At 38.7% G+C, this 26,644-nt stretch overlaps 1 long non-coding RNA gene across 2 annotated transcripts in view; it reads right to left on the bottom strand.

Moving 5' to 3' along the window:
* LOC132489239 (uncharacterized) overlaps positions 1 to 26,644 on the bottom strand; it is a 120,351-nt gene that overhangs the window by 75,520 nt on the left and 18,187 nt on the right. Inside the window, exons 2-3 of one of the 2 annotated variants that reach the window (XR_009531849.1) lie at positions 5,602 to 5,732; positions 1,945 to 2,232 (exon numbers count right to left, since the gene is read on the bottom strand). This is a non-coding gene — a long non-coding RNA (uncharacterized LOC132489239). Of the gene's footprint in view, positions 1 to 1,944; positions 2,233 to 5,601; positions 5,733 to 26,644 lie in introns of those variants that run through there. The other variant, XR_009531850.1, reaches the window with a different exon arrangement.

The raw sequence follows: 26,644 nt of genomic DNA on the forward strand, positions 1-26,644 counted from the left end.
TCAATGCTCTCAGAAATTTTGATGACAGAACTAAATTGACTGCAAGGCAATTTGATTAAGTTTTTTTTTTAAACTCAGTAGTAGGAAGCCAAGGTTTAGTGTAAAGGCAGAATATGAAACGGAGGACCTGAATTCAAAGGAAGTTCCAATTCTTTCATTAACTAGATGTGTGTCTTTGGATAAATTCTCTGAAATATAATTTTCTTATCTTTAAAGTGGATATGACCAGAAAGCCTTGAGAAGAGAATGAGATGGTGCATGGGAAGATCTTTTGTGGTCTACGTGCCATCTATTAATAACAAGATGGTAAAAACATAATTTAAGAGAAAAAGAAAATGTGTATATAGGTCCAGAAAATAATAACCGTGTTGCATTGCTGTTTTCTGTTGCTTATCAGGCATTGCACCCTGCTAAGAAATTCTTTACTGGCTGACTCCTTTCATATTGGCAATTGTTGTCATGGTTCTTGTCTCAGACTCCTGAGAGCTGTTCTGAATTCTCACTTAGATTCATCTGGGCACCCCTCCATGAGTGTTGGATTCCGGTAGTCATGGAAATTACAAGTTGTCCTGTTTAGTGTGGCAGCTGTTAAGCAAATAGCATCCTCAATTTTATGTCATAACTGGGTACTTGAGAATTGGCAGATTAAAAAATTCAATAGCATCATTCTCTACATTGTCTTAACAACAAGCCATCAGTGAAAGGACCAGGAAGTGTACATTACATGCCTATCATAAAAGAGCAATTAGAATTTCTTCCTTAGAAAACAAAAAATTTCAGTAAGTAAACATTTGTTTTGAGTATGTGTAGAAAATAGGTTAGTAGAAAACTATATTCCCAAGTATTAAGTATATATATTAACTAGTAAGTAAGATAATTCTATTAAGTTTAGAAAGGAGATCAAGGTTAATTTTTTTACCAAGTACCCTTGGTCCTATTTATTTAATAGTGGAGGATACATAATCTATCAAAATACAAAAAAAATTTTTAAAGCAATTTAAAATCTCTTTAACAAGGTCAGAAATTAAGTTTTCAGGCTTAACTCCAAGTAAGTATAATGTCATGACTTTAATAACAACTAAAAATAAATTTAGACTTTTGAGCAATTTTTTTTTTTTTTTCTGAGGGACAGAACCTTGAAAATACCTTGGGGGAAATTACCACCTCTCTGGAAATTAATGAATCCTTATACTATCCCTGGAGGGTTATGGGATGTTTTCTAATTTTGCATTGCAGATGAGAAACCAAATAGCCTGGCCAATAGTTTCTATTTTCAGGGATGGACTGACCAGGACTCTTGTAATGCTCTTCCCTCTTCAGTTTGTCCGTCGTTTGGCCTTGTCCTTTTTCTCTAATACAAAGTAGGCAGATAATACATATGTGTTCTTTGTTTCAGAGTCTTATTTCAATCTCTGAAAGCCCCAGGCATACTCTCTGGCCTATTTAGAGCTAAATGAAAAGCTTAGTTTCTAGTATGTAATATTGTACTTTCCTTTCCAATTATTTGAAGTCTAACCTATAGGATTATACACCTCACATATGGTCATATGACACACTAACATCAGTCTGGGCCATGGGACTATTTGCCCAGTGGAATGTAAGCAGAAGTGGCATATAGTGTGTCCAGGCAGAAGCTTTGAGATCCATAGCATGCTTCAGCCATTTCTCCCTCCCTCTGCAATGACAGTGGCACGCCCAGATAGGCACTGCTCCTTTTAGCCTGGGTCGCAGAATGAGAAGATAGGTAGAGTGGAGCTGCAGGGGATCCACAGGTGACTCATAACAAGAATAAGAAAAAAAATCTTTACCATTATAAGTGATGGAGATTTTGCAGTTGTTTGTTAACGCAAATAATCTAGCAAAATTTGGTAATACACAGTCCTTGCCACAGTGTGACAGATTTAAAATAAGTGACTCTCTAAGTACTATCACAGAAGCAGGTGTTCAGTTGGAGATTTACATAAAAACTTGATATTTGCATTAAGTTCATTGTCATTAGATTTTCATGTTAATTACAATCCAGGTACTTGAATAAAAGAAATGTGTCCCTTATAAAAGAGACAAAAGGTTAAGCTTAAGTATAGCACTCAACTATAAAAAGGCAGAAAAAGTTCAGTAGACCCATGGCATTTATGGATTTAAAATTGACCACAAACAGTGTTGTTAAATCTGTGACTTGTGGTGGTTTGTAGTTTTCTTGAAGCATCGGTTTGAATGGTGCTCTTGATGAACCTGTAGGGAGAGTTTGCCACTGTGTATGTCACTGAGCTTGTGGGAGGGCCTCGCCCAATGCTCCTCAAAGCACAGTCCCTGGACCAGCAGCCTCAGAGTCACTTGGGACCTTGTTAGAAATGCAGATTCCCAGGCATCAACCCAAACTTACTGAATCAGAAACTCCTGGGGTTGAGGCCTAGCAATCTGTTTACCCAACCCTCCAGGTGATTCTGGTGTTTGCTAAAATTTGAGAACCACTAGCCCTGTCATTTTCCATGAAGGCCCTTGCTACTGTCTATACCACATAGTGGGACAGGACCTAGAAATTGGCATTTTAAAAGCTTCCTTATTATTCCTGATACAGGTGGCTCATTTTCACTGGCTTATATTTTAAGAGAGAACGTAGTAATGTTATTCAGAATATGCTTTCACAGTATAAGAGTAGACATTCAGGATAAAGAAACGGTGGTATATACATATATGCAATGGAATATTACTCAGCCATAAAAAAGAATGACAAATCGCAAGGAATATGTCATTTTTAAAAAACTGTGAGCAGTTTCCTGAGAAAAGGAATGTTTTCTCATAAGCAGCCAAATACCCTTAATGGCACAATTGCAGGACTCTGACACTATGGCCCATTTTGAAATTTCATGAAAATAGCAAGTTAGTATACAGAATGTAAATTCCAATCAAATCGTCATTACTCTGTTTGTTTGGTTCTGTTTACTTATGCCTTTTAGCTTTTTGCTTTTAAAGCACTGGTATTTTCATCCTTTCTTAGTTCCATTTAATATTTTCAGCACTCTGCCCTTTTGTTATATGCAGGAAATGCTCACTCCCCTCTCCCGGCCCCACCAACCCCATATCCTATTTGCTTTGCTGTCTTATTCAGCATCGAATAAACAGCATTGTTTGTAAAAGAGGAACCCAAATCGATGTTTGATACGCAACAGGCAGTTTCTCAGTTCAGATGTCCAACATTTGCTTCTAACATTCTTTTCTTAACATTCCCTATTTTATACAAAAATAAGCTTCAGCTGCATAGCACAGGGAGATCAGCTCAGTGCTTTGTGACCACCTAGAGGGGTGGGATAGGGAGGGTGGGAGGGAGATGCAAGAGGGAGGGGATATGGAGATATATAGTGTACATATAGCTGATTCACTTTGTTATAAAGCAGAAACTAACACAACATTGTAAAGCAATTATACTCCAATAAAGATGTAAAAAAAAACTTCATATTTAATATCAAATGGGAAAAAGAAAACCATACTATGGAATAGCATTATCATAAAAAGGCATTGTTATAAAAAGATATTATTCTTAGAGTTTTAACTAGAAAGCACTAATGCCTGCCCGTTTTCATACCCAAAGCCTGAAAAATACTCTGCATATTTAAAGAACATAGTAATAAAAATCTTGCTTTGATTTTCCTCCTTGCCTAATTTTTCAACACATTCTAACTGGTTTTAGCATATTTTGTTTTCATTTTAGGAGAGTTATTTTAGTCCCATCTTTTATTTGACTTCATACTTCATTCTTTTCCTCCCTTTTCATTTTCCTGATTGAAACTTGATATATTCAAAGCAGGAAATGAATAAGAATAGCCTTCCAGGTTATTTCCTGAAGATAAAACTCAGCTTCAAATCCAAGGAAAATAAAACTGAATTTCTATACCTAACTAAGGATTCCGAATAACAGAACAATTTGAGAATTTTTTTTTTATCAAGTGTTTTACAATGCCTAATTATTCTTCAAGATTTGGTATCTGACAACTCACTAGTGCTCTTCAGATCACTGAGTGACTTTTGCATTTTATCAACAAGATTGATAGAAGTTTTGAGCATTGTAATTTTTCTACAGCACTGCACTTTGGATTACACAACAGCACTATTTGTTTTGCCATGGGTTTCAAAACTTATCTTTCTTGTATTTTAATGAGTCAAGCTGTCATGTTACTAAGCCTAGGTCAGCAGGCCACTGCTGGCTTTCCCTCCCTGGTCCTCAACTCCTCCCCATCCCCCATTCTCCCTCTCAACTCCTCGGCAACCTCCTTCACTTACACACAAAGCAGGGATTCAATATGCAGTGCTTTGATATTGGTTAAAGACCGTAAGTTCTTGCTGTGGACGACCACAATATTTAGCTTGTTCACACAGTGACATCAGGCTTCCTAACGTCTTGCAGACTCCATGGGATGAAAGGGGGCAGCGGCAAGGAATATTAAGAACCCTTATCCACAGCCACTCAATGAAAAGGGTACATTCTTAAGGAAAAAAATGCTTCCTCTTCCAAGGGTTATGGGGTAACAGATAAAACACAGAATTTAAAGGCTTAGAAGGATGGGGGATGGCAGAATGGAGAAAGGAACCAACCTTGAGAAGCTAATCAATCTAACATGGTTCAGGAACATATACTATCTCCAATCCTTTTCTAAGTTCTATACCTTCTGGTCAAGAAGGGTTATATATCAATTTAACATAGTTATTTTCAAATAAAATTTTCTTTCCTGGCCTTAGGAATTATTGTCAACATGATTTCAGGGTCAAAATACTAAAATTATTGAAAAATATAAACATCTAGTTTTGTTTTATTCTAAAAAATACTGGACTAAGACAAGTTACAAGTGTCTGAACATTACTGAAACATGAGATTATGCTTCAATATGTCTTAGACATTTTGAAACTGGTGCTTCTGAAATTATCTAGAGATTGAGTTGCCATTAGGCAAAATAAAAAGTCCAGGGCTATTTTATCCTCCAAGTGCAGAATTGTTGCACAACAGAAAAAAGGAATGTGGTGTGATTTGTATACTTAACAGAGAAGGCACATGTCAAATTGCTGTACCAAATTCTGGAAAATAAGAACAGTGTTCTGTTTTTGTTTTTGTTTTTTTTCTCTTGCTAGGGTCTGGGAGAAATAGGTTCTGATTCATTCACTTATTCATTAATTCATTCAAAGAACCTTGCCCAAATTATAGCTGCCTACCCAGTAATGCTTGTTGAGCAAGTGAAGGAATCAAGAATTATTTTATCATCTGAAAAATTCTTGGTAAATTTGGTAAAGGGCTTGGTAAAACACATTGCTGGGCCCTTCTCATCACTAAGTTTGAGAGGAGGCCAATAATTTACATTTCTAATAGTTCCCAAGGCACTGATGCTGCTGCTCCCAGGGAATCATACTTTGAGAACACTAGTCAATGCCACCAATGTTTGTTATACAGATTTTGTTTGAATTGGTGGAGGCATTTACTTGCTGTAACTGGATTTTAAAAAAAACAAAAAAAGTGTGGTTGTTTCTCCCCAAAGAAAAATGTCTATCCTTCTCCAGATAACAGTGGAGAGTAATCAGTCAAGTAGAACAATTCTTGTTAGCCTTTTAGGTTACCTGCTGTGGTAACACTTCACTGCAGGGGCTTCCCCAAATTTAGCAGCTGCACTGGGATCTAGCTCAGGTGATGGATGTAGGTGGAAAGGTCAGTGCCTTCAGGGCAGGAAGCTCTCAGGGAAAGGAGAGTTCTGTGAATTTAAATAAGTACTATTAGATGACAGCTGAGGGTTACTCTTCCCTAGTTTGCTCTATTTTCACAATCTCTGTCACAGTCATTTTATATTTTCCTTTCTTGTTGCTACCAGCATTCTCACTTAAATCTTAAACACTTAAACTTAAAATCTTTGCCTGGATAGTTGACTTCTTGATAAATACTCATAACAAGGTAAATTTGTCTCTCCTCATCCCTTCATGTTAGTCTTGGGCAAGTTCAACTCCTAACCTGCTTTTCTTCTCACTTTACATGTTCTTCCTGGGGCATCTCACTTCCTAAAGCAGCATCTAACATCTACAAGGTCCAGTATGCCAAGTCCACTTTCTCTAGCCCAAATTCATTCTAATTTCAGGTAACTTTTAAACAGTTTCGTTTAGATGTCTCATATACATCTCAGCTGGTCAGAGGAAACCCAGTTGGTTGGCTGCCTAGATGTTTCCCAGGGTGGAATGGGGTGAATTTATCATAGTTCAGGTCCAGGCCGCAGCCTTTCAGGTTCATGAACCTGATCTTATCTAATGCTCTAATGTCAGCTATAGATAGGGGAACTGAATGATTCCAATAAGTTTACAAGACACATTAAATTCCCAATTTTCTAATTTATAATACAAATAAAAATTTTCATATGGATCAGTGTATCTGCAAACCACCCCCCTGCCTTCTTTCTCTCTCTCTCTTTTTCTCTCTCAGATATCAATAAAAGAGGCCACATGATAAGCAGAACTAGAGCTCTGACCTCACTGGAGATATTATATCCAGGCCAAGAGAGACCACATCTATGCACCTTTGAGGGGCTACTTCTCTAATAGTATGTTAGTTGCCATCTCCATATTCTGTCTTTCATATCAATGGAAAGTGCTGAACACACATCACCACCTCTACTGTGACAAATTATCTTCTAAAGTTATCCTGTTTCAGACTGGCACAGGGAGTTATTAGACTATCCCAGAGCAATTATATATATGCTAACATAGCTTGACCTTGTCTGTACTTCACAACTCTGGTTGAGAAAATGTTACATCTAGCATATATCTAACTAATCTTATTCATGAAGTGTTATTTTACACATTGACTCTCAGGTTCTGGGGCATCCTTGTCTTACTCTTGTATTTTCTATCTTGGTTAATGGAATCAACATGTACTGTCACTTAGAATCTCAGAGTCATCCTTTTGACTTCTTCTGTTCCCCTGGCTACCACATTAAATCAAACACCTGCAAAACCTCCTAACTCTCTTCCTTTTTCCAGCCTTTCCAATCCATTCTCAATATTGCTGACAATGTCAAACACAGCCTGCCATTTCTTTATTCAAAGCTTTCAATGACCTCCTATATTTTTAAACTTCTTAGTATGAAATACAAGCTATTCTTGATCTGAGTTCTATAGACTTCTTCAGCCTCATCTCCACCACTTATCCAGATGTGCATCCCATGCTCCAGCAATACTAAATTACTGTCAGTTCCCTGAATTGCCACAATCTTTCACCCATGCTTCTGAACCAGTGTTCACCCAATCTGGACTACTCAGCCTTCCACTTTCTTTTTAAATCATGACAGAGTAGAGTCAATTACTTATGCAGAGCCCTTCTTTTATTTCTGTTTTATTTGCTTATTTGCTTATTGAGGCAGATACCACATTATTTTTATTTTTATAACTATGTAATAAATTCTACTTTCCTCTTTGCTCTTCATTTAAAAATGGTTCCTCAGACTTCAGACTATACTCCAAAGCTACAGTAATCAAGACAGTATAGTACAGGCACAAAAACAGAAATATAGATCAGTGGAACAGGATTAAAAGCCCAGAGATACACCCACACACTTATGGTCACCTTATCTTTGATAAAGGAGGTAAGAATATACAATGGCGAAAAGACAGCCTCTTCAGTAAGTGGTGCTGGGAATACTGGACAGCTACATGTAAAAGAATGAAATTAGAACACTCCCTAACACCATACACAAAAATAAACTCAAAATGGATTAAAGACCTAAATGTAAGGCCAGACACTATCAAACTCTTAGAGGAAAACATAGGCAGAACACTCTATGACATAAATCACAACAAGATCCTTTTTGATCCACCTCCTTGAGAAATGGAAATAAAAACAAAAATAAACAAATGGGACCTAATGAAACTAAAAAGCTTTTGAACAGCAAAGGAAGCCATAAACAAGATGAAAAGACAACCCTCAGAATGGGAGAAAATATTTGCAAACGAAGCAACTGACAAAGGATTAATCTCCAAAATTTACAAGTAGCTCATGCAGCTCAATATCCAAAAACAAACAACCCAATCCAAAAACGGGCAGAAGACCTAAACAGACATTTCTCCAAAGAAGATATACAGATTGCCAACAAACACATGAAAAGATGCTCAACATCACTAATCATTAGAGAAATGCAAATCAAAACTACAATGAGGTATCTCCTCACACCAGGCAGAATGGCCATCATCAAAAAATCTACAAACAATAAATGCTGGAGAGGGTGTGGAGAAAAGGAACCCTCTTGCACTGTTGTTGGGAATGTAAATTGATACAGCCACTATAGAGAACAGTATGGAGGTTCCTTAAAAAACTACAAATAGAACTACCATATGACCCAGCAATCCCACTACTGGGCATATACCCTGAGAAAACCATAATTCAAAAAGAGTCATGTACCACAATGTTCATTGCAGCTCTATTTACAATAGCCAGGACATGGAAGCAACGTAAATGTCCATCGACAGATGAATGGATAAAGAAGATGTGGCACATATAGACAATCGAATATTACTCAGCCATAAAAGGAAATGAAATTGTGTTATTTGTAGTGAGGTGGATGGACCTAGAGTCTGTCATACAGAGTGAAGTAAGTCAGAAAGAGAAAAACAAATACTGTGTGCTAACACATGTATATGGAATCTAAAAAAAAAAAAAAAAAAAAATGGTTCTGAAGAACCTAGGGCCAGGACAGTAATAAAGACACAGACACAGAGAATGGACCTGAGGACATGGGGAGTGGGAAGAGTAAGCTGAGACGAAGTGAGAGAGTGGCATGGACATATATACACTACCAAATGTAAAATAGATAGCTAGTGGGAAGCAGCCACATAGCACGGGGAGATCAGTTCGGTGCTTTGTGACCATGGATAGGGAGGGTGGGAGGGAGACACAAGAGGGAGGAGATATGGGGATATATATATACACATATAGCTGATTCACTTTGTTATAAAGCAGAAACTAAAACACCAGTGTAAAGCAATTATACTCCAATAAAGATGTAAATAAATAAATAAATAATGGGTTTAAAAAAATGGTTCCTTAGTTAGTTATTCATTAGTGGTTTTTTTTTTTTTTTTTTTTTTTGCTGTACGCAGGCCTCTCACTGCTGTGGCCTCTCCCGTTGCGGAGCACAGGCTCCGGACACACAGGCTCCGCGGCCATGGCTCGCGGGCCCAGCCGCTCCGCGGCATGTGGGATCTTCCGGGATCGGGGCACGAACCCATGTCCCCTGCATCGGCAGGCGGACTCCCAACCACTGCGCCACCAGGGAAGCCCCAGTGTTTATTTTTATAAACCCACTAGCTATAGTTTGCATTCCCGAGATAACTCCTCTTAATTATACTGTGTTATTTTTAATATCCTATCAAATTCAGTTAGCAGTAATTCATTTAGAATTCTCATATGTGTTAATAAGTGAAATAGACTTATGGATTTAAAAAAATTTTATACTCTCCTTATCTAATTTGGAAGTCAAGGTTATACTAGTCTCATAAAATGCTTGAGCGTCTTTCTCTTTTTTTAATTATCTGAAACAACTTAAAAAATATAAGGATCATCTGTCCCTTGAATGTTTGATGGAAATCACCTGCAAAACTTTCTTGGTTAAACGTATCTTTCTTCTTTCCTTCCTTCCTTTCTTTTTTTGTTTCTTTTTAAGAGTTGGCAACATCTTTGAATATTATTTCAAAACCTTTAATAATTACTATTCTTCAACTTTTAAAATTTATTCTCATGCTAATTTTGGCATCTTTCCTTTTTCAGAAAAAGTACTTGATGTGCTCATATCTACTGAGGAATAGCACTACATCATATTCTCTCTTAATATATTTATTTCTACATTATCAATTCTGTTATATTTGTGTTACTATATAATTGTAGCATGAACAGTGTTTATTATTAAATGGTCTTCAAGCATTTTTTCTAGTTTCTCATATTCCAACCATTGGATATGCCATAATTTATTTAACCAGTCTGGTAGCAGATTGTCTTTCCCAGAGGTAGCCACAATCTATGTCCCATCCCACATGATCTTGACACTCCTTCCTTTAAGAGACTAGGGTGACCCAATGGGTAGGGCTGGAATCTTCCACATTTTCCTCAAAGGATTTCCTTTAGTAAAAGATACTCCCAAATTTGGCAGCCGTCTGCTTCATATTTGGGGTTCCCTACTTCCATATCCTATCTCTGTGGCAATGTTAAGACTAAAAAATAGACAATAAAAACCTGATTTATCAATATATCTCAGTGGCTGTTGCAGCAGAAGTCACAGAGTAGAACGAAATCAATGGACTACTTTTCTACTATCCGTGTCCTCTTTCAGGGCATAGTGGTTCCTGATTTCTTGCACCCAAACCAGTTCTCTGGCTTGTGATTTCTAAGAAGGAAATTTTCACCTAATGTTTGTCATAAACATTAACCTTATAAAATGCTTAAGCAGCTTTTCCATTTTTTAATAATGTCTCTCTTCTTTTTAATATTTTGCTTCTCATCTGTAGAAGAATGTTAAAGTGTAGGTATGTACTTCAGAAATTGTGAGGAGAGGTACAGTCTCATTTAGGAGTTTTATGGTCTTAGATTCTTATAACAAAGAGTGTAATCTCTCATGCAGGATACACTTAAAAGGGTTCTCATCTGAGGCAAGGAAAAGTTCCTTGAAACAGAAATTAGAGCCTTATAAAAGGCTGCTTCTATTACACATCCTATCTATAGGTCTAATTTTCCCAGAGACAGGTATTTAGAGCTGAGCATAATTATTTTAAGATGGGCCATGCTGCCATTTTTTCAAGGAGATAAAAGCATAAAAAATCCTGCACAGAAAAAATCTCCAGTTCAAAAGATGAAAGCTAATTTTGTTCATCCCATTGTTACACATTTTTTTGTTATAAAGACTCTAAAGAAACAATCGAGATACTGTTTAATACTCATGTAAATTTGGACCTGTATCATAAATAAATGCAGACTCTAGTGATTTTGAATACAATGTACTTTAAAAGTGATGTGATAGTTAAAGACAATATTCCAGAATGATTATTCAAGAAACTATTGTCTGGGGCTTCCCTGGTGGCGCAGTGGTTGAGAGTCTGCCTGCCGGTGCGGGGGACGCGGGTTCGAGCCCTGGTCTGGGAGGAGCCCACATGCCGCGGAGCGATTGGCCCCGTGAGCCACAATTGCTGAGCCTGCGCGTCTGGAGCCTGTGCTCCGCAATAGGAGAGGCCGCGATGGTGGGAGGCCTGCGCACCATGATGAAGAGTGGCCCCCACTTGCCACAACTGGAGAAAGCCCTCGCACAGAAACGAAGACCCAACACAGCCATAAATAAATAAATAAATAAATAAAATAATTTAAAAAAAAGAAACTATTGTCTAATAAGAGTTGCGTTTATAAAATTCACACCAGCACATGCTTAGATTGACGAGTTACTGTAGTCCTAACCATAGAGTGAAAAAGTTTATTTCTTAAGGATATTCTTAACTCTTTCCAAAGTTACTTTGTTCCAAGATTTGTAATTTTCTTAATATCATATTAGAATCTTTGTCGTCATCACTAGCCAATATGTTTATTCAGTCGTTGTTTGAATAGCTTTGATCTGAAAGTACCAAGATAAGCTTCCTGGAGACTTAATCTTCTCTCCTTAAAAAAAAAAAAAAACTTTCCAGTAAACATTGAGAGTTGTTTTGGAGCATGATCCAACTGCTTTCCTCTCTCACGTACTCTGTGCTTTAATGACTCATAACACTCAAATAAACTGAAATTTAAATAGGAAAGTTTTATGAATTTAGAATAGTCTAGTCAGAGATCATAGGCAAATCTAAAATCATTACACATTCTGCATCTATTCTAATTTCTGCCCTGGTTTCCCATGAAATGAGAGGAAATATGGATATGGATATGTGAATTTATTTTTCCTTTGTAAAGCATCTGCTCTAACTGGGTCAATGACAGGGTTACACCTGTTAAAATGGTGGGTTGATCATATGCAATTAGCTTTCATTCCTTCCTCAAATCCAAGTAACACAACAATAAAAGGATTTTTAAAATAGCATAACAAGGACAAAGATAATTGGAGAGAACACAATGGTGGCAAATTATGGGAAACTGGAAAGCAGATGGACTAGAAAGTTAAATCTTAAATTGGCAGTGGGTATTTGAGGAACAACTTAATTTTATGCAGAAGAATTCTCAAAAGATTCAAATTAATGATACCACTAACCTCTGGGGGAAGGTTGGGGCTGAAAATTAAATTATAACTCTTAGTCTTTTTTAAAAAGACAGTCTCAAGTCCTCTCCCCTTCCCTGTGAAGCTGGATGACAGTTCCTTCTCATTCCAGGAGTTTTAATCTCTGCAAAGTTAAAATATAAATTCTCCAGACTTGAAAGACTATATACATTAAAATAGGGGATGAGCAGCCAGACTTTTGCCCTCCAGGTAGGAGATTAGAAGCACCTTCTGTGAGGACTCTTAACTAGTCTAACTAGTCTAACTAGTCTTAACTAGTCTAACTATCCTGACTGACACTGGAGGTTCTACTATAGAAAGGCCCTCAGATAGCAAGTCACATACTTATGCACACAGCTTTCAATACACTGTTTAGTTCATTCCTCGTAAATCCAAAAGAGCAGACCAGATGCCTATAATATTCAGAGAATAGAGCAGAGGTAGGTTTTAGAAGCCAAAGTTGGGGACAAAGAAGATAATAAAAGTAACCAAGAAGAAAAAACAGGTTTCCTAAGAAGGATTAAGAAGAAGAATGTCTTGGATATCACAAAGACAACTGGAATGTGAAGAACAATTGAGTAATGCCTCATAATACTAAGGGAACATTATTTTCTTCCTAAAACTCCAGACCCAACAGGTATCAACTAAATGCAAGAGTAAACCAAAGTCATTGTCAGACATGCAGATTCTCCCTGGAGGATGTGCTCCATGAAAATAAGGGAATAAACAAAAGAGAGAGAGAGAGAGAAAGAGACAGAGAGAAAGACACATATAGACAGAGAGGCAGACACAGGTTCCAGGAGGTAGCATAAGAGAGAGACAATGGTGAAAGCAGTTCCCAAGACTGCAGAGCTCTAGCAGACTCAGAGATGCATCAAACTATGTTGGGGGAACATTTAGCCTCTAAGAGACCTCTTCAGGAAGGAAAGGCTAGGACACCAAAGTACTTAATGAACAAAGAGCAGAGTTAATAATATGAGAAACGGGTGGTTCAGGGTATACTTGAATTCTCTGTACTATCCTTGCAACTTTTTTGTGAATCTAAATCTATTCTAAAAGAAAAATGTATTTAAAAAATAGAACCAGGGGAGACCTTCAAGATGGCAGAGGAGTAAGACATGGAGATCACCTTCCTCCCCACAAGTGCATCAAAAATACATCTACATGTGACATTTTTTTCCCTTAAATTCCATATATATGTGTTAGCATATGGTATTTGTCTTTCTCTTTCTGACTTACTTCACTCTGTATGACAGACTCTAGGTCTATCCATCTCATTACAAATAGCTCAGTTTCGTTTCTTTTTATGGCTGAGTAATATTCCATTGTATATATGTGCCACATCTTCTTTGGTAAAACAGGAATAAAGACACAGACCTACTTGAGAATGGACTTGAGGATATGGGGAGGGGGAAGGGTAAGCTGTGACAAAGCAAAAGAGAGGCATGGACATATATACACTACCAAATGTTAAGGTAGATAGCTAGTGGGAAGCAGCCGCATAGCACAGGGAGATCAGCTTGGTGCTTTGTGACCACCTAGAGGGGTGGGATACGGAGGGTGTGCAGGGAGGGAGACACAAGAGGGAAGGGATGTGGGAACAGATGTATATGTATGACTGATTCACTTTGTTATAAAGCAGAAACTAATAAAAAAAAATCTTAAAAAAAAATTTAAGAAAATACATCTACATGTGGAACAACTCCTACAGAACACCTTACTGAATGCTGGCAGAAGACCTCAGACTTCCCAAAAGGCAAGAAAATCCCCACATACCTGGGTAGGGCAAAAGAAAAATGAAAAAACAGAGACAAAGAATAGGGATGGGACCTGCACCAGTGGGAGGGAGCTGTGAAGGAGGAAAAGTTTCCAAATAGGAAGCCCCTTCACTGGTGGAGACAGGTGGTGGAGGGGGTGGAAGCTTCTGAGCCACGGAGGAGAGCACAGCAACAGGGGTGCAGAGGGCAAAGCGGAGAGATTCCATCACAGAGGAGGGTTGCCGACCAGCACTCACCAGCCTGTGTGGGTGGGGGCTGGGAGCTGAGACTCGGGCTTCAGAGGTCGGATCTCAGGGAGAGGACTGGGGCTGGCTGTGTGAACACAGCCTGAAGGGGTTAGTGCGCCACAGCTAGCCGGGAGGGAGTCCGGGAAAAAGTCTGGACCTGCCTAAGAGGCAGGAGACCATTGTTTCAGGGTGCACGAGGAGCGGGGATTCAGAGCACTGCCTAAATGAGCTCCAGAGATGGGCGAGAGCTGCAGCTATCAGCGCGGACACGAGAGGCGGGCATGAGACGCTAAGGCTGCTGCTGCAGCCACCAAGAAGCCTGTGTGCAAGCACAGGTCACTCTCCACACCTCCCCTCCCAGGAGCCTGTGCAGCCCGCCACTGCCAGGGTACCGTGATCCACGGACAACTTCCCCGGGAGAACACACAGCGTGCCTCAGGCTGTTGCAACGTCATTCTGGCTTCTGCCACCTCAGGCTCGCCCCGCATTCCGTACCCTTCCCTACCCCACCCGCCACCTGAGTGAGCCAGAGCCCCCGAATCAGCTTCTATTTAAACCCTGTCCTGTCTGGGCAGGAAAGAGATGCCCTCAGGTGACCTACATGCAGAGGCGGGGCCAGATCCAAAGCTGAAACGCAACAGCTGTGTGAACAAAGAAGAGAGAGGGAAATTTCTCCTTGCAGCCTCGGGAGCAGCAGGTTAAATGTCTGCAATCAACTTGATGTACCCTGCATCTGTGGAGTACCTGAATAGACAACAAATCATCCCAAAATTGAGGTGGTGGACTTTAGGAGCAACTGTAGACTTGGGGTTTCCTTTCTGCGTCTAATTTGTTTCTGGTTTTATGTTTATCGTAGTTTACTATTTAGAGCTAATTATGATTGGTAGATTTGTTTATTGCTTTGGTTTCTTGCTTCCTTTTTTTAAATTTTTTCTTTTCTCTTTTTGTGAGTGTGTATGTTCCTTTGTGTGATTTTGTCTGTATAGCTTTACTTTTACCATTTCTCCTAGGTTCTGTCTGTCCTTTTTTTTTTTCAGTATAGTTTTTAGCACTTGTTATCATTGGTGGATTTGTTTTTTCATATGGTTGCTCTCTTCTTTCTGTCTTTTTTTCTATTTACTTTTTAATTTTTTTTTTTTTTTTTTTTTTTCCCGGTACGCGGGCCTCTCACTGCTGTGGCCTCTCCTGCTGTGGAGCACAGGCTCCAGACGCACAGGCCCAGCTGCCATGGCTCACGGGCCCAGCTGCTCCGCAGCATGTGGGACCCTCCCGGACCAGGGCATGAACCTGTCCCCTGCATCGGCAGGCGGGCTCTCAACCACTGCGCCACCAGGGAAGCCCCTTTTTAATTTTTAATAATAATGTTTTTTAATTTTTTATTTTAATAACTTTATTTTATTTTATTCTTTTCTTTCTTTCTTTCTTTCTTTTTCTTTCTCCCTTTTCTTCTGACAGGGTCTTGGTGCTCCGGCCAGCTGTCAGGCCTGAGCCTCTGAGGTGGAAGAGCCAAGTTCAGGACATTGGTCCACCAGAGACCTCCCGGCCCCATGTAATATCAGATGGAGACAACTCTCCCAGAGATCTCCATCTGAACCCTAAGACCCAGCTCCACTCGACCAGCAAGCCACAGGGCTGGACACCCTATGCCAAACAACTAGCAAGACAGGAACACAAACAAACCCATTAGCAGAGAGGCTGCCTAAAATCATAATAAGGTCACAGACACTCCAAAACACACCACCGGACATGATCCTGCCCACCAGAGAGACAAGATCCAGCCTCATCCACCAGAACACAGGCAACAGTCCCCTTCACCAGGAAGCCTACACAACCCACTGAACCAACTTTACCCACTGGGGGCAGACACCAAAAACAATGGGAACTACGAACATGTGGCCTGCGAAAAAGAGACCCCAAACACAGTAAGTTAAGCAAAATGAGAAGACAGAGAAATACACAGCAGTTGAAGGAGCAAGGTAAAAACCCAACACACCAAACAAATGAAGAGGAAATAGGCAGCCTACCTGAAAAAGAATTCAGAGTAATGATAGTAAAGATGATCCAAAATCTTGGAAATAGAATGGAGAAAATATAAGAAATGTTCAACAAGGACCTAGAAAAACTAAAGAGCAAATAAACACTGATAAAAACCATAATATGAAATTAAAAACTCTGTAGAAGGAATCAACAGCAGAATAACTGAGGCAGAAAACGGATAAGTGACGAGGAAGATAAAATAGTGGAAATAACTACCACAGAGCAGAACAAAGAATGAAAAGAATAGAGGACATGCTCAGAGACCTCTGGGACAACATTAAATGCACCAACATTTGAATTATAGGGATCCCAGAAGAAGAAGAGAAAAAAAGGGACTGAGAAAATATTTGAAGAGATAATAGTTGAAAACATCCCTAACATGGGAAAGGAAATAGTCAATCAAGTACACGAACCACAGAGAGTCCCATACAGGATAAATCAATAGAGAAACACGCCAAGACCCATATTAATCAAACAATCAAAAATTAAATACAAAAAAAAATATTAAAAGCAGCAAGGGAAAGCAACAAAGTACATACAAGGGAATCCCCATAATGTTAACAGCTGATCTTTCAGGAGAAACTCTGGAAGCCAGAAGGGAGTGGCAGGACATATTTAAAGTGATGAAATGGAAAAAACTACAACCAAGATTACTCTACCCAGCAAGGATCTCATTCAGATTCAACAGAGTAATTAAAACCTTTACAGACAAGCAAAAGCTAAGAGAATTCAGCACCACTAAACCAGCTTTACCACAAATGCTAAAGGAACTTTTCTAGGCAGCAAACACAAGAGAAGGAAAAGACCTACAATAACAAACCCAAAACAATTAAGAAAATGGTAATAGGAACATACATATCAATAACTACCTTAAATGTAAATGGATTGAATGCTCCAACCAAAAGCCATAGACTGGCAGAATGGATACAAAACAAGACCTGTATATATGGCCATCATCAAAAAATCTTGAAACAATAAATGCTGAAGAGGGTGTGGAGAAGAGGGAACCCTCTTGCACTGCTGTGGGAATGTAAATTGATACAGCCACTATGGAGAACACCATGGAGTTTCCATAAAAAACTAAAAATAGAACTACCATATGACCCAGCAATCCCACTACTGGGCATATACCCTGAGAAAACCATAATTCAAAGAGAGTCATGTACCAAAATGTTCATTGCAGCTCTATTTACAATAGCCAGGACATAGAAGCAACCTAAGTGTCCATCAACAGATGAATGGATAAAGAAGATGTGGCACCTATATACAATGGAATATTACTCAGCCATAAAAAGAACCGAAATTGAGTTATTTTTAGTGAGGTGGATGTATCTAGAGACTCTCATACAGAATGAAGTTAAGTCAGAAAGAGAAAAACAAATACTTTACGCTATCACATATATATGGATTCCAAAAAAAAAACCCAAAATGGTTCTGAAGAACATAGTGGCAGGACAGGAATAAAGACGCAGACGTAGAGAATGGACTCGAGCACACAGGGTGGGGGAAGGGTAAGCTGGGACGAAGTGAGAGAGTGGATATATGTATACATATAGCTCATTGACTTTGTTATACAGCAGCAAATAACACCCTATTGTAAAGCAGTTATACTCCAATAAAGATGTTAAAAAAATGCAATGCATTGTCAGAGGAGAATTAGGAATGTATGCACATATGTAGTTGGTGGTGGCTGAAGAAGAGTTAAGACTTCATTTTTCTTCAGTCTCAAATCAGAATATCTAGAAGTTTAAATATAAACATATTACTTAAAGATGTGGAGGTCAATATGAAAATACAAAGATGTGGAAAGTGGGGTGTTGGAAATAGGGATCAGTGGTCAGAAGAGTGCTATCTTAGTAACAAGTCTTGCTTCACTGTTTGACACTAAGTCATATGCATGTACTACTTGATAAAAATAGAAAATAGATTTAAAGGAAAAAGATGCATTCCACATATATTATCCAGATTTTCCAATGCAATTTTAATGTCCAGTGATCTTTCCCATTGCCCCTCCATATTCCCTTGTTAAATCATAGCTATGATGCTTCAATTAATAATTTGATTTGGAAAACTGAGCCACTGTAAGAGGAGAAACACACCCAACAGTTCTGTGTAATTTGCATATTTACTTTTTGGATATAAATAACACTACTGAAATTATGTCCAAAAGTATTATTGTATGTCCTCAGGTTAAAGAAAATTGTTTATTGTTTACACCAAGTATTTACTTCCATTTTCTAAAAGTGCATGTTATATCATGTCCCATTTTGTAAAAGCAAGGTAAAGTACAAATTAAAGAAGTTTTAGTTGTATCTTCTTTATTTAATCAGATAGTCCAGGGTACATGATATAACTTGTGTTTATACTTTTCCAAATACTTTCAAATATAAATATTCTAAAAATACTTGAAGATGGATCAAGGAAATGTTTACAGTAAGAGTATTTATGCCATAGCTACTGTGTCACCTTTTGACTATCATTAAATTATTTACAATATTTATTGGTAAAAGTGGGGATCTATTTATACCATTTTTCCTTCATAAGCAGCAGGGCATATAGTTAAATAGGTCCTACTCATCTTTAAATTATCTGTGATGCTTCTAGAAAGAATCAAGTCCTCATCTATATATACTGCACTTAGAATTTTTTCTCTGGTTGGTATAACTTGAATCTTTGTCACTTTTATCCCAGAAAATAAGATGTTCCTGTTGAAGTGCCATTCTTCTATGTCAGTAGGTTCCTTCATCTATTCAATGGGTCTGGTAACAATATGCATATGTCTCACATTGATTCAAATGTGTTTCAGTAGTTGTGCCCTTGAAGTGTTTTTGCATTATCTCCAACATGCCTGTCCCCCTTCAGTTCACACCACACTGCATCTGCCTTGATATCCTGCTGTCATCCATCCAACTCATATGACTAAACCAGCAAGACTGAATTGTAATGGGTGGATAAGAAACCTGGTGGGATAAAATGGAAATGAATTTTAAGTCAAGATTAAATTTCATTCTAGGACTGCAAAGGAATCAGTGGGTCTATGACCTTAAGATTTTTTGTTTAAACATCTACAAATGAACTGCTTTGATTGAACTATAAATTGTGCATAAGCTTGTGGATAATTTTTGGAAATAAATTTTTATTCAAATGATAATTACCAAGAGGGTTTTGCAAATTAATTTATTTCTCCAAATTATTTTTCCTTAATGAGAAATTTGACAGTACCTGAAAAGAAATGCATCTAGACTAATTTCTAGACCTCTCAGAATACAATCATGCCCAAATGACTGTGGCTCCCTCTTACTGTTTCCTTAATTATTAAAGGAGAGATTTATCATGAATCTGGATCACATATAAAGCAATCTCTGTCCGAAAGGTTCAGCTATTGAAAAAGGAATAAAGGTATTTAGTTTAGTCATCTTGTTCTAGGCCTATAGACTCATGAAATCATGTAAGAGATGGGAAAGAGTTAGGAGAAGCCTGCCTGAAGATCCAGCTTTGGATATAGCGTGCCAACCCCTTACCACTGCCTTTCCCCACATTCAGCCCAGATCTTTCCCTCTATACTCATCTTACACTCTAACCCTGATCTATGTCTCATAGAGGAGCCCTCATTTTGTTCTGACCAAATTCTCCCATATTTAGAATGTTTTTCTAAATACTCATCTTACACTCTAACCCTGATCTATGTCTCACAGAGGAGCCCTCATTTTGTTCTGACCAAATTCTCCCATATTTAGAATGTTTTTCACTAATATTCACTAAAACTGGTAATCAAAAATAATAGCTATAACTTATTAGGTCCTTACTTCTATGCATTATCTCATTTTATAACCCTGTGTGTACTATTATTATCCTATTTTACAGTTGAGGAAATTGGGTCTTGAGAGATTAAACAAATTGTCCAAGGTCAGACCACAAGCTGGGGCCTGATTCAATGGATGTCAACACCTGTGCATTTAACTTCCATGTGCTGGGCCTCTGGTCATCCCAAGTCCGTACTCCTCACTCACACCACTGCTTGCTTATTGCCATTGTTCTCTGAGAGCCAGGTCAAAGCTCTGAAGAGATTTTATCTTTTGGGGAAGACTTCTCTTACTAGCATCTTCAGGGGGACTCTTTTGGTCTGATTGCCTAATCTCAATCTCCTCAATTTGAAGCTCTTCCTTTGACTTCCATGATACATTTTAATGGAATCTTGGCTTTCCTTCCCCCCTGACTTTTTTTTGCCTAGATTATCTTCCTTCTCCTTTTTGCTATCTGTAGGCATTCCCCTAGGTTTATCCTTAGCTCCCTTTCTCTGGTCACTACATTTTGTTGCTTCCAGATGAAGCTTACATAAGCACTGAAGACAGATCATTTCACATCTGATCTTCTAATATAAGTTGGCTATCTTTTTTGAGAATATTCAATTCTGCTATAAAAACCTCAAAACAAGATGGATGAAATGCATAAGAAGTGTTAAGGATAGAGAGTAAGTTGGTAGCTTCTGACATGCAGGGAAAACTCGTGGCATATGCTACATATGGGTAAGGAGTAAACAAGTAGTTTGTGAGACATAGGCAGAATGCATACAAAGTTAGTCAGTAATCTGTAACACATACTAACCATGGAGTTAAAGGAATTTATAATGGGACAAATGTTACTAATAGACAAAAAAGGATGAGTAAGCCAAGTTATAATCATGCCCCACCCACAGCTTCAGCAGAAGTACTGATATTCCTTTGAAAGGTTTTAGCATTTTATTTGAACCTCATGTTTGCTACCTTTCCTGCCATGTACACATCCTATTTCCACATCTAACCTGAAAGCTCCCAGAAGGCAGGCCCACTGACATATGCATCCTTTAATATGGGGAGCATTTGGCGTCCAGAGCTGCTGCCTAATACAGTTGAATAGATGATAGCGTAACCTGGACACCTCAGCTAAAAGTTAACTCCTCTTTTATTGTCATTTTCATAAAACTGTCCATCTGTGAAATAATTGATACTTTTTAAATGATCATTTTATCAAGAGTTAATGTTTGCCAATATGTGTATCACCCAGGTAGAAAGAGTTTCTTTTCCTTTTACTGAAAATAAGTAAATAAATAAAAATAATTTACACAGACATATGCTGATGCATTATACATATACCTTATTTTGGATGTAATAATAATACATAACACAGAGGCAGTACAGTATAGCAGGAAAAAGCATTGATTCTGGAGTTCAGTGCCGGGTTTTGAGACCTGGATTTGTAACTTCCTATGTCTGCAACCTCGAGTAAGCTTATTTTTTACCTACCTTCCCCAGTGTCCTCATCTACTAATGCTGGGAAAATAGAAATGGTACCTAGTGCATAGGGCTATTGTAAGGAATAAATGAGCTAAAGCAGGCAAAAATTGCTTAGAATAGTGTCTGGCAAGTGGTAAGCTGTCAATACATCGTAGCTCTTATTATAAGAGCTACAAATCCTACAAAGCCATTTTAAACAGACTTCTTTCTCTATACTCTGTGTGAATAACCTTCCAGCCAGAGCTGTTTGCCTTTCAAAACCAGATTCCAGTGTCACATCCTCCCTAGATAAGTGAATACATGCACACTATTATCAAGGCCAAGAAAAGCTGCAAATAATGCTGATGGTCATTAACTGTAATAATACTCCCTTTATGTTTGTTTTTTACTGTTGAGTTTATGAACCATTTCACATGCACCACATCACTGGATTTTCACAACACCTCTGTAGCAAAAGCTGCCAGCTATTATTTCTCATTTTTGAAAAATAAGAAACTAAAGCACAAAGGGGTTAAAATGGCTTGCCTTTGGTTACCTGGAGGATGACCATGAACTCAGGGCATTGTAACTCCTGACCATGGACCTTCTTTCTGCCCAACACTGGTAGAGTGGGTTCTACTGACAGATCTTAAGAAGTGGAATAGCTTCAAGACTACAATCCCTGCCCCCACACGCTTTTTCTTTTCTTTCTAGAAGAAAAAGAAATACCTTATTGTTTGTTTTACTCAAGAATTTTGCTACTAGGGTCCTCCTTCCTTCAAGATGATCTTCAAGTTCCGAGAAAATGGAAAGTAGAACCTCCTCACAAAAACTGGTGTTTCCCTCATTCATATCATGCTGCTTTTAAGCCTAGTGGCTACATAACAGGAATTCGAGCAGCACTGACTCAGACGTGCATTGTCTGAGTTAGTTCCTCTTTGCCACTTACCAGCTTCATGACCTTAAGAAAGTTACTTAACTTCCCTATGGCTCAGTTGCCCCATCTGTAAAATAGGGACAATGTATTACCTACCTCATAGGGTTCTTGTGATGATTGTAAGAAATAATATGTGTAAGGTACTCAAAAGAGCACCTGACAAAATAGATATGTGCTCCTGTTATTACTATGTGTGAGAAAATAGTCTTTAATTCTTTCTCCTTTTGGCTGGTATTGCTCCAGCTATCTAATGCAAGAGCTGTCATTGTGTGAACCAAAACAACCAGACCCCATAATGCTCAAATTCTAAACCAGTGCACTGCATTGCACCTCTCACCTCAGATCTTTGACTCCCCCAGAGCTGCTCTCCCTCCCATACCTTGCATTAAAATATCCATGATCTCATATTGCTCCAAAACCTATCTCGACAACTCTATTTCCTGACTTTTACCCTTATCACCATGATCACCTTCCAGTTTCACCTAAGGAATATGTTGCTCTAGCAACACTCACCACCCACAGACAACAGTCAAATTTCATTTCTCAGATACAACTATTAGAAAATAAATGGTCCATGTAACAGTCTTTGTGTTTGTTTCCCTGTTCATTTGTGAAATCTCCTCCCTGTTTGAGTCATTAATAAATGTAATAAAATACCCTTTTAAACATTTGAGCAATAATTTGTTAATTCAACCAAAACACTATTCAGGTTCTCAATGTTTTAAAAGTAGTAGCTTTCTCTCAACATAAAGTAAAACAAAACAAAGCAAACAAAAAAAAAGCACAGTCATAAGCTACTTCAGTCCTAGATTTTGTTTAGTCAAACTGCTTCCTATTTTGTGATAGGAACATGAAATGAATTATAACATATTATTTGCTGAAAAGAATTCTGCCTCTTTTATTTTTACACCCCAGGGCAAAAATGATTATTTAACTGTTTCAGAAACAAGAAGAGGATGGAGAATTTCTACCTCTCTTCAATAGCCTCCCCACCAAATCCATTCTTATTCCCCCAATCTAAGACAAAGTAATAACACATGATATGTGTACCAGCAGTGGCCAACACCACACATTTCTAAGATACTTTTCCAGATGCATAGTCAGACAAAACTCAGTCCAGGCCCCAACACTGGGCTGTCACGTGTCAGTAACAACCCTGTTCAAATCCTTTCCCACTCTCCAGCCTTCTCAGGGTGATTCCGTAGTAAGTGATGATTGCAGTTGAGTCTGTCCAACTGTGGAGGCCTGGGAATGGAGGTAAGGAGGAAGCACTGCTCTATCAATGCCATCTCTCCATCCCCTTGGGAGACAGAGCAGAAGATGAATAAGCAGAACCCCACCCCCGCCCTTCCCTTTATTCTCCCACTTCTCCCTATCTCACAACCTCCTCCAATTCTCCTCTCCTATCTCTGATAATATGCCAAACTGATGATTATTAATCATAACCAAAACAGCATTTGACAAGAATATATATAGATATAATATCACCCGAAATTTAAGAAAAGAGTAAAGCTAAGAAAGATTTAGGACAATGCTCTTATAAGAACTTTTTAGAATAAAACTCTTAGGAATTTTTATCATGTGCCATTAAAAATCAGTGTATAGGGACTTCCCTAGTGGCACAATGGTTAAGAATCCACCTGCCAGAGAGATTGGTTCAAGATGGCAGAGTAGAAGGATGTTCACTCACTATCTCTTGTGAGAGCACCGTAATCACGACTAACTGCTGAACAGTCATCAACAGGAAGACACTGGAACTCAGCAAAAAATATACCTCACATCCAAAGACAAAGGAGAAGCCACAATGAGATGGTAGGAGGGGCGCAATCACAATAAAATCAAATCCCATAACTGCTGGGTGGGCAACTCACAAACTGGAGAACAGTTATACCACAGAAGTCCACCCACTGGAGTGAAGGTTCTGAGCCACACATCAGGATTCCCAACCTGGGGGTCTGGCAATGGGAGGAGGAATTCCCAGAGAATCAGACTTTGAAGGCTAGCAGGATTTGATTGCAGGACTTAGACAAGACTGGGGGAAACAAAGACTCCACTTTTGGAAGGCACACACAAAGCAGTGTGCGCACCAGGACCCAGGGGGAAGGAGCAGTGACCCCATTGGAGACTGAACCAGACCTGCCTGCTAGTGTCGGAGGATCTCCTGCAGAGGCAGGGGGTGGCTGTGGCTCACTGTGGGGACAAGAACACTGGCAGCAGAAGTTCTGGGAAGTATTCATTGGTGTGAGCCCTCCCGGAGTCTGCCATTAGCCCCACCAAGGAGCCTGTAAGCTCCAGTGCTGGGTGGACTCAGGCCAAACAACCAACAAGGAGGGAACTCAGCCCCACCCATCAGCAGACAAGCGGATTAAAGTTTTACTGAGCTCTTCCCACCACAGCAACACACTGCTCTAACCACCACCACTCCCTCCCATCAGGAAGCTTGCACAAGCCACTTAGATAGCCTCATCCACAAGAGGGCAGACAGCAGAAGCAAGAACTACAATCTTGCAGCCTGCAGAACAAAAACCACAATTACAAAAAGATAGATAAATGAAAAGGCAGAGGACTATGTCCTAGATAAAGGAACAACATAAAATCCCAGAGAAACAATTAAATGAAGTGGAGATAGGCAATCTTCCAGAAAAATAATTCAGAATAATCATAGTGAAGATGATCCATGATCTCGGAAAAAGAATGGAGGCAAAGATCGAGAAGATGCAAGAAATGTTTAACAAAGACCTAGAAGAATTAAAGAACAAACAGAGATGAACAATACAATAACTGAAGTGAAAAATACACTAGAAGGAATCAATAGCAGAATAACTGAGGCAGAAGAATGGATAAGTGACCTGGAAGACAGAGTGGTGGAAATCACTGCTGCAGAACAAAGAAAAAAGAATGAAAGGAAATGAAGACAGCCTAAGAGACCTCTGGTGGGACAACATTAAACACACCAATATTTGCATTACAGGGGTCCCAGAAGAAGAAGAGAGAGATGAAGGACCTGAGAATATATTTGAAGAGATTATAGTCAAAAATTTCCCTAACATGGGAAAAGAAATAGCCACCCAAGTCCAGGAAGCACAGAGTCCCAGGCAGAATAAACCCAAGGAGAAACAGGCCGATACACGTAGTAATCAAATTGACAAACATTAAAGCCAAAGAAAAATAATCAAAAGCAACAAGGGAAAAACGACACATAACATACAAGGGAACTCCCATAAGGTTAACAGCTGATTCCTCAGCAGAAACTCTGCAAGCCAGAAGAGAGTGTCATGAAATATTTAAAGTGATGAAAGGGAAGAACCTAAAACCAAGAATTCTCTACACAGCAAGGATCTTATTCAGATTCCACGGAGAAATCAAAAGCTTTACAAACAAGCAAAAGCTAAGAGAATTCAGCACGACTAAGCCAGCTCTACAACAAATACTAAAGGAACTTCCCTAAGTGGGAAACACAAGTGAAGAAAAGGAACTACAAAAACAAACCCCAAACAATTAAGAAAATGGTAATAGGAACATACATATTGATAATCACCTTAAATGTGAATGGATTAAACACTCCAAATAGAAGACACAGACTGGCTGAATGGATACAAAAACAGGACCCATATATATGCTGTCTACAAAAGAACCACTTCAGACCTAGGGACACATACAGTCTGAAAGTGAGGGGATAGAAAAAGGTATTCCATGCAAATGGAAATCAAAAGAAAGCTGGAGTAGCAATACTCATACCAGATGAAATAGACTTTAAAAGAATGTTACAAGAGACAAGGAAGGACACTACATAATGATCAAGGGATCAATCCAAGAAGAAGATATAACAATTATAAATATATATGCACCCAACTTAGGAGCACCTCAATACATAAGGCAACTGCTAACAGCTATAAAAGAGGAAGGTGAAAGTAACACAATAACAGTGAGGGACTTTACACCTCACTTAAACCAGTGGACAGAGCATCCAGACAGAAAATTAATAAGGAAACACAAGCTTTAAATGACACAATAGACCAGATAGATTTAATTGATATTTATAGGACATTCCATCCAAAAACAGAAGATCACACTTTCTTCTCAAGTGCACATGGAACATTCTCCAGGATAGATCACATCTTGAGTCATAAATCAAACCTTAGTAAATTTAAGAATATTGAAATCGTATCAAGCA

This window comes from Mesoplodon densirostris, chromosome 4 (assembly GCF_025265405.1).
Source record: "Mesoplodon densirostris isolate mMesDen1 chromosome 4, mMesDen1 primary haplotype, whole genome shotgun sequence".
Taxonomy (NCBI): domain Eukaryota; kingdom Metazoa; phylum Chordata; class Mammalia; order Artiodactyla; family Ziphiidae; genus Mesoplodon; species Mesoplodon densirostris.